The sequence below is a fragment of the Cebus imitator genome, unplaced genomic scaffold, assembly GCF_001604975.1.
Source record: "Cebus imitator isolate Cc_AM_T3 unplaced genomic scaffold, Cebus_imitator-1.0 Scaffold22, whole genome shotgun sequence".
Taxonomy (NCBI): Eukaryota; Metazoa; Chordata; class Mammalia; order Primates; family Cebidae; genus Cebus; species Cebus imitator.
Window position 1 is genome coordinate 10,470,199 of NW_016107337.1, and position 6,059 is coordinate 10,476,257.

Genomic DNA, 6,059 nt, shown 5'->3' on the forward strand with positions numbered 1-6,059 from the left:
TCAATACCATTTATGGCTCTTGGTATGCATGTGTGGTTTATCTTGAGCTTTCTTTTCAAGTTTTCTTGCTTCCTCCTTCTACCTTTGTCCTCAGGAAACCCATACAAGGAAAATTATGAACATATGACTCTGCTATTTAAACAGTACTGGTGTCTCCTCCTAATATCATTTCAGTAAAGTTGTAACAAAATTTTGATTAAATTTATATCTAATGCTTACATTATTATGATCATAAAATATACTTCATGGCTAAGTTATAAATGATAATTATTCGTTCTTTTCTGTGCTTTCCTTTTTTTCTATATTTTTTTTTTTCTGGCTTAGTACTCCAATCAAAACTGGTTGCTCCTTATCTCTCACTTGGATAGCATTTCTGCTTCTAGATTTCATGTCTTCCTCTTTTTTTGGTCTACTTCCTCAGTTCAATGGAATTTTCTTTCTCAAAAAAAAAAAATGAAGTAAATGTGTATGCTATTTCCTGCGTAAAATGTATTTACTATATTCTTACACTAGACTAATAGTTTTGCTCAGTATACAAGTCTGGCTTGAACATTGCTTATATTTAAGAAGAAAAATTGTTTTCTAGTTTTCGGTGTTGCTGGTGAGAAATTAAATACCATTCTGATACTTGTTTCTTTGTATAAAAGGTATTTTTCTCTCTTCTGAAAAATACAGGATTTTTTCATTGTGTGCAACATAACGGTTTTCACATTAATGTGTCCCGGTTGTAGGTTTTTATCTATTTTTCCTGGTAGATAGTAAGTCCTTACTTTCTGGAAATTTGTTTCAGTACCAAAAATATTTCTTAAACGTTTTGATAATTTCTTACCTCAATTTTGCATATTTATTTCTGCACGTGACTTCAGTTACTTAGATGTTAAAACTTCTAAATTGTTTAATGTCCTTATATTTTGTATTTTTGCCCATTTTTCAATTTATTTGATTTTATATGATAGATTCTCAACACTGCTTTTATCTCTCTTTTACTTTTGTATTAAGAGCCATGTTCCCCCTTAATGTTCTTTTTTAAAAATTTAATAACATTTTTGGCCTTTGTTACAGATGCATTAAATTTTTTCCCACTGATATCTCTGAGCGTGTTGTCAGGTAGTTTTTTAAAGTTAGCTTTTGATGCCTTGCATGTTTTCTGCTTCTTTCTAATTTTTTAGAAAATTGTTTTTGTTATTTTTGTCTCTTATAAGAGATTTTTCTTAAGTGTTTGCTGATCTTTGATTATGTGCCCCTATCTGGCAGCTTCTTTGAGTCTACTAAGTAGTTGCCAACTTGGTGCTTTCAAGCTTCTATAATTCTCCTACATTTATTCTTTTCAGTTGATGCCTTTAAAAATACTTTTATTATCATTGTAGTGACATTTTGGAAGTGAATAGAACTAAATGTATGTGATCAATTTATCAGCCTTAAGCAGCAGTGTATTCACTTGTTTCTAAGCAAGAAAGACGTAAATAGCAGTGTAAGCATTGATGAGCATTGTTATTTTAGTCTTTCTTGCTTAGGAACAAGTGAATGTATGTGTGTGTGTGTGTGTGTGTGCGCGCGCGCGCGTGCACGCGCGCGCACGCTTTAAGTTCTGGGGTACATGAGTAGAGCGTGCAGGTGTGTTACATAGTTATACATGTGCCACGGTGATATGCTGCATCCATCACCCCATCATCTACATTACCTATTTCTCCTAATGCCATCCCTCCCCTAGCCCCCGCCCGCAACAGGCCCCAGTGTGTGATGTTCCCCTCCCTGTGTCCATGAGTTATCATTGTTCAATTCTCACTTATGACTGAGAACATGTGGTGTTTGCTTTTCTGTTATCATGTTACTTGGCTGAAAATGATACTTTCCAGCTTCATCCATGTCCCTGCAAAGGACATGAACTCATCCTTATTGACATATGCAGAGGACTTAGAACAGTGCCTGGCATATAAAATGTGTCCATTCATATGAGTTGTGTAGTATTAACATTGACTAACATCTAACCTCAATGTGGATTCAGCTCAGGTGTCTTTCTTTAACCATTGTCTCCTCTGCTCTCCTAGCTGGGTTCTTGCCTGTACACTACGCTCTATCCTCTTGGTGTATGTATACCTTAAATTTCATATGGAACCAATAAACAGCCCACATAGCCAGGACAATCCTAAATACACACACACACACACACACACACACACACACACACACACACACACAAGCTGGAGGCATCATGCTACCTGACTTCAAACTATACTATAAGGCCACAGTAATCAAAACAGCCTGGTACTGGTACCAAAACAGAGATATAGACCAATGGAACAGAACAGAGGCCACATACCTGCAAACATCTGATCTTTGACAAACCTGACAAAAACAAGCAATAGGGAAAGGATTTCCTATTTAATAAGTGGTATGGGAAAACTGGCTAGCCATATGCAGAAAGCTGAAACTGGATTTCTTCCTTACGCCTTATGCAAAATTAATTCAAGATGGATTAAAGATTTAAACGTAAGACCTAAAACCACAAAAACCCTAGAAGAAGGGAATACCATTAAGAGTATTTCTCTAACCCCAATAATTAGAATGAATAATTACACTTAATCAGTGATACTAAGTATCATTTGTCTTTTTAATTTCCTATTTAGGTTCCATAATAATAGTTTAGACACACATTAAAATATTTTTCTAGGCCAGACATGGCGGTTCGTATCTTTAATTTCAGTAATTTTGGGAGCTGAGGTAGTAGGATCACTTGAGGCCAGGAATTCAAGACCAACCTATGCAACATAGTAAGATTTCATCTCTCAAAATAAAAGAAAAAATTAGCTAGGCATAGTGGAGCATACCTGTAGTCCCAGCCACTTGAGAGGCCAAAACAAGAGGATTGTTTGAGTCTAATAGTTTGAAATTACAGTGAGCAATAAATGTGCCACTGCACTCCCATCCTGTTGACAGAGTGAGACCCTGTGTCACTCAGAGAATATGGATATAGATAGATACAGATATAGATATACCTTTATACCAATGTAACTAGCTGTGTTGGATGGGCCTGAGCTAGAATTATGCTACAGATGAAAAGAGGGAGGGAAACCCCTCTCCTCATATCTTATTTTTTAACTGATTTACATGTGATGTGGGATGTTTTCTGGTCAGAAAGTAATTGGACATTTCCATTACTGATATTTAGGAATATACAAGAAAGGTGAATTAAACATTTGATTTAAAGGAGAAACAATGGATTTCTGAATGAAAACGCACCACAAACCACAGCCAGTAATATTTCAGCACATTTTTTCTTAAGTGGCGCGTCTGACAGATACCTGAACTCATCCTGGCCAGAGAGTCTGGTTGATAGTTTTGCCATGTGAGAAATTGACTGGATCAGGTAAAAAGGCAGCATGAATGCTGCCTCCAATATGTTGAAATATGGTTTGAATAGACATAATGCATAGTCTGTTGGCTCTTTTTCAGGAGTAACCATGCTGATAGTCTGCATTAAAGAGGTTCAGAAATTATATACGGTGATTTAAATTTGTACCAATGATGCCAAAGCACAGTCATATTATTGCATAAAGAGAAAATAAACCTGTTTCTCTAATTCTTGTTTAGAATAGTTTCCACAGGAAAAGTGCACATAGAAGCAATCAGATAGAGTATTTTGGTGTAAAACAGCCCTGGGTTTGAAATAATTCTCCTAATTGATAACTGTGTGTGACCTTAGACAGGTTATATGTATTTGCTAAGATATTTCTTATTGGTCCAGTGAGGGTCATAAACCTACATTGTAAATATGTTATTAAGACAATTTCTACCATATAGTATATGCTTAGTAAATTTTAGTTACTATTTTTGTTTTGCTGGTTTTATCATTCAAGTTTGCTTGGTAAGACAATCATATAAAACTCTACTGAATCAGGAGTCTTTCCTGTGCAGGATTTCCTGGATATATCTTTCAAATATTTGTCAGAGCACAACACTAACTAGCACATTAAATCTGTGTTCAAAAGCCAGCATTGTCCCTTCTATTGTAGCAAACCTACAATTGTCTAGAAAAATTCAGATGAATGTGATGAAAAAGAATAGCCTGCCCAGTCCCTCCACATGTGCCTGGCACCCAGATCTGGATTAAATTCTCCTAGGGCTGAAGGCACTTAGGAATCTGGGAGCCCCTCAAGCTAACTGTGAGAAAATTCCCTGTTTATAGTGAGTCCGTGGATCTTTTCTTCCTTGCTTGCTTGCTTTTTCTTTCTTCTTTCTTTCTTTCTTTTTAAGTAGTGCATCTATAATCCTAAAACATTTAAGACAGAACTGGGCAGTAAGCAAGCAATGTCGTGCTTGTCAAAACAGTTTGAGAAAGTCCATAAAATAAGCTATGGGAAGAGATGGTACTTTGTGAGAAGAGAGCTAAAGCAAAGTATAAAATTCTAGCAAAACTTAGTAATCAGAAGTAGAAACTGTTTTCCTGGGAAGATGCCTGCAATTTGGACAAAGACTTGAAAACTAGAATGTAATTGGTTGGTTTTTCTTGGGCTATATCATATATTTTCATGAGCTACTAGGTGTTTTAGGCTATGCAGTCCAAAAGGCAAAATAAAGACTATAATGTAGGTACTCTTTAACAAAAATGAAAACAGGTTCCCCAAATTTTGTATTGCCAAAATTCAGAATATAAAAATAATAATTGAATACAATTTGAAAAAATATAAGTCTGCCAATCAAAAGAACACAATTCTTTATAGGAGGCAAATAAGATTTTGCTTAATTATGATTCAAAGTTAGTGTTCCCTGTCATCCACTTTATTTTAAGTGCTTATATTATGGACTAAATTGTGTCTGCCCCAAATGCCTATATTTAAGCTCTAACCTCCAATATGACTATGTTTGGAGACAGAACATATAAGGAGGTAATAAAGGTTAGATGAGTTCCTAAGGATGACGCCCTCATTTCGTAGGCTTGGTGTCCTTATAAGAAGAGAACGGGACTCCAGAGATATCTCTCCCTCTGCCTGTGCAAGAGAAAAGTCCAGTGAGAACACAGCAAGAAGTAGGTCATCAAGAAGCCAGGAAGAGAGGCCTTATCAGAAATTAACCCTGGAAGCACCTTGATCTCAGACTTCCAGACTCCAGAACTGTGAGAAAATTAATTTCTGTTGTTTAAGAACCCAGTCCATGATATTTTGTTATGGCAGCCATAGAAGACTAATATAATTGGTAAAAATCATTCTTAGCTTACTGTCTATCCAAAAACGCGTGGCTAGCGGGAGTTTGCTAACCCTAAGCTGAATGATCAAGAGATAAACTACTGCTGGAAATTTTCCTTGAATACAATCAGGGAAGTAAAATGGCCCATATGGAGTTTATTTCCTCTGGAACCGGAAGCACTGAGGGCTCTAATATTTCCTCATCAAAGTTTTTTCTGGTCAGTCCATTGTGTAGAGACTGCATTCTCTCCTCTGAACTCAGAGATCATACTGTCTAACCTCTCCACTAATAATTTACACTTAGTCTTCTTTTTACATTTGCATTTCTCTTTATATTGTCATTAAACATTCACTGTCTCCTAAATCATCATAATCTTAGCAGTGCTTTATAAATATTTGTAAATAAGTTGATTATTAAATCACTAGCTTTAAAGATTTCAGGATTTGGATCTGTTCCTGGGAGGTTCACATTCCTGGTGTTTTAGAGATGGTTGAGGGCTTTACAAAATAACATGGACACGCTGTGAATATGTCTCAAGTTAATTTAGTTTTAATTGTATTTAAGAAATATTTAGTTTGAATAAATATATTTAACATTTTGTTTTGTTTTGTTTTCCTGTTTAACCATTTAACCCTGACAGAAAGGAAGTTTAGGGAGGGCAGTTGATAAGAGGTGGGGAGGGAGTCCCTGGATGGAGACATGACCCTAGTGTTGGATCTGTTTTGATATTATTCAAAATAACAGTGGAAGGGTGCTATGGTTTGAATGTTTATCCCCTCTAAAACTCATGTTAAAATTTAATTAACATTATAATAGTATTAAGAGGTGAAACTTTTGAGAGGTTATGAGGCCATGAAGGCTCCAACCTCATGGGT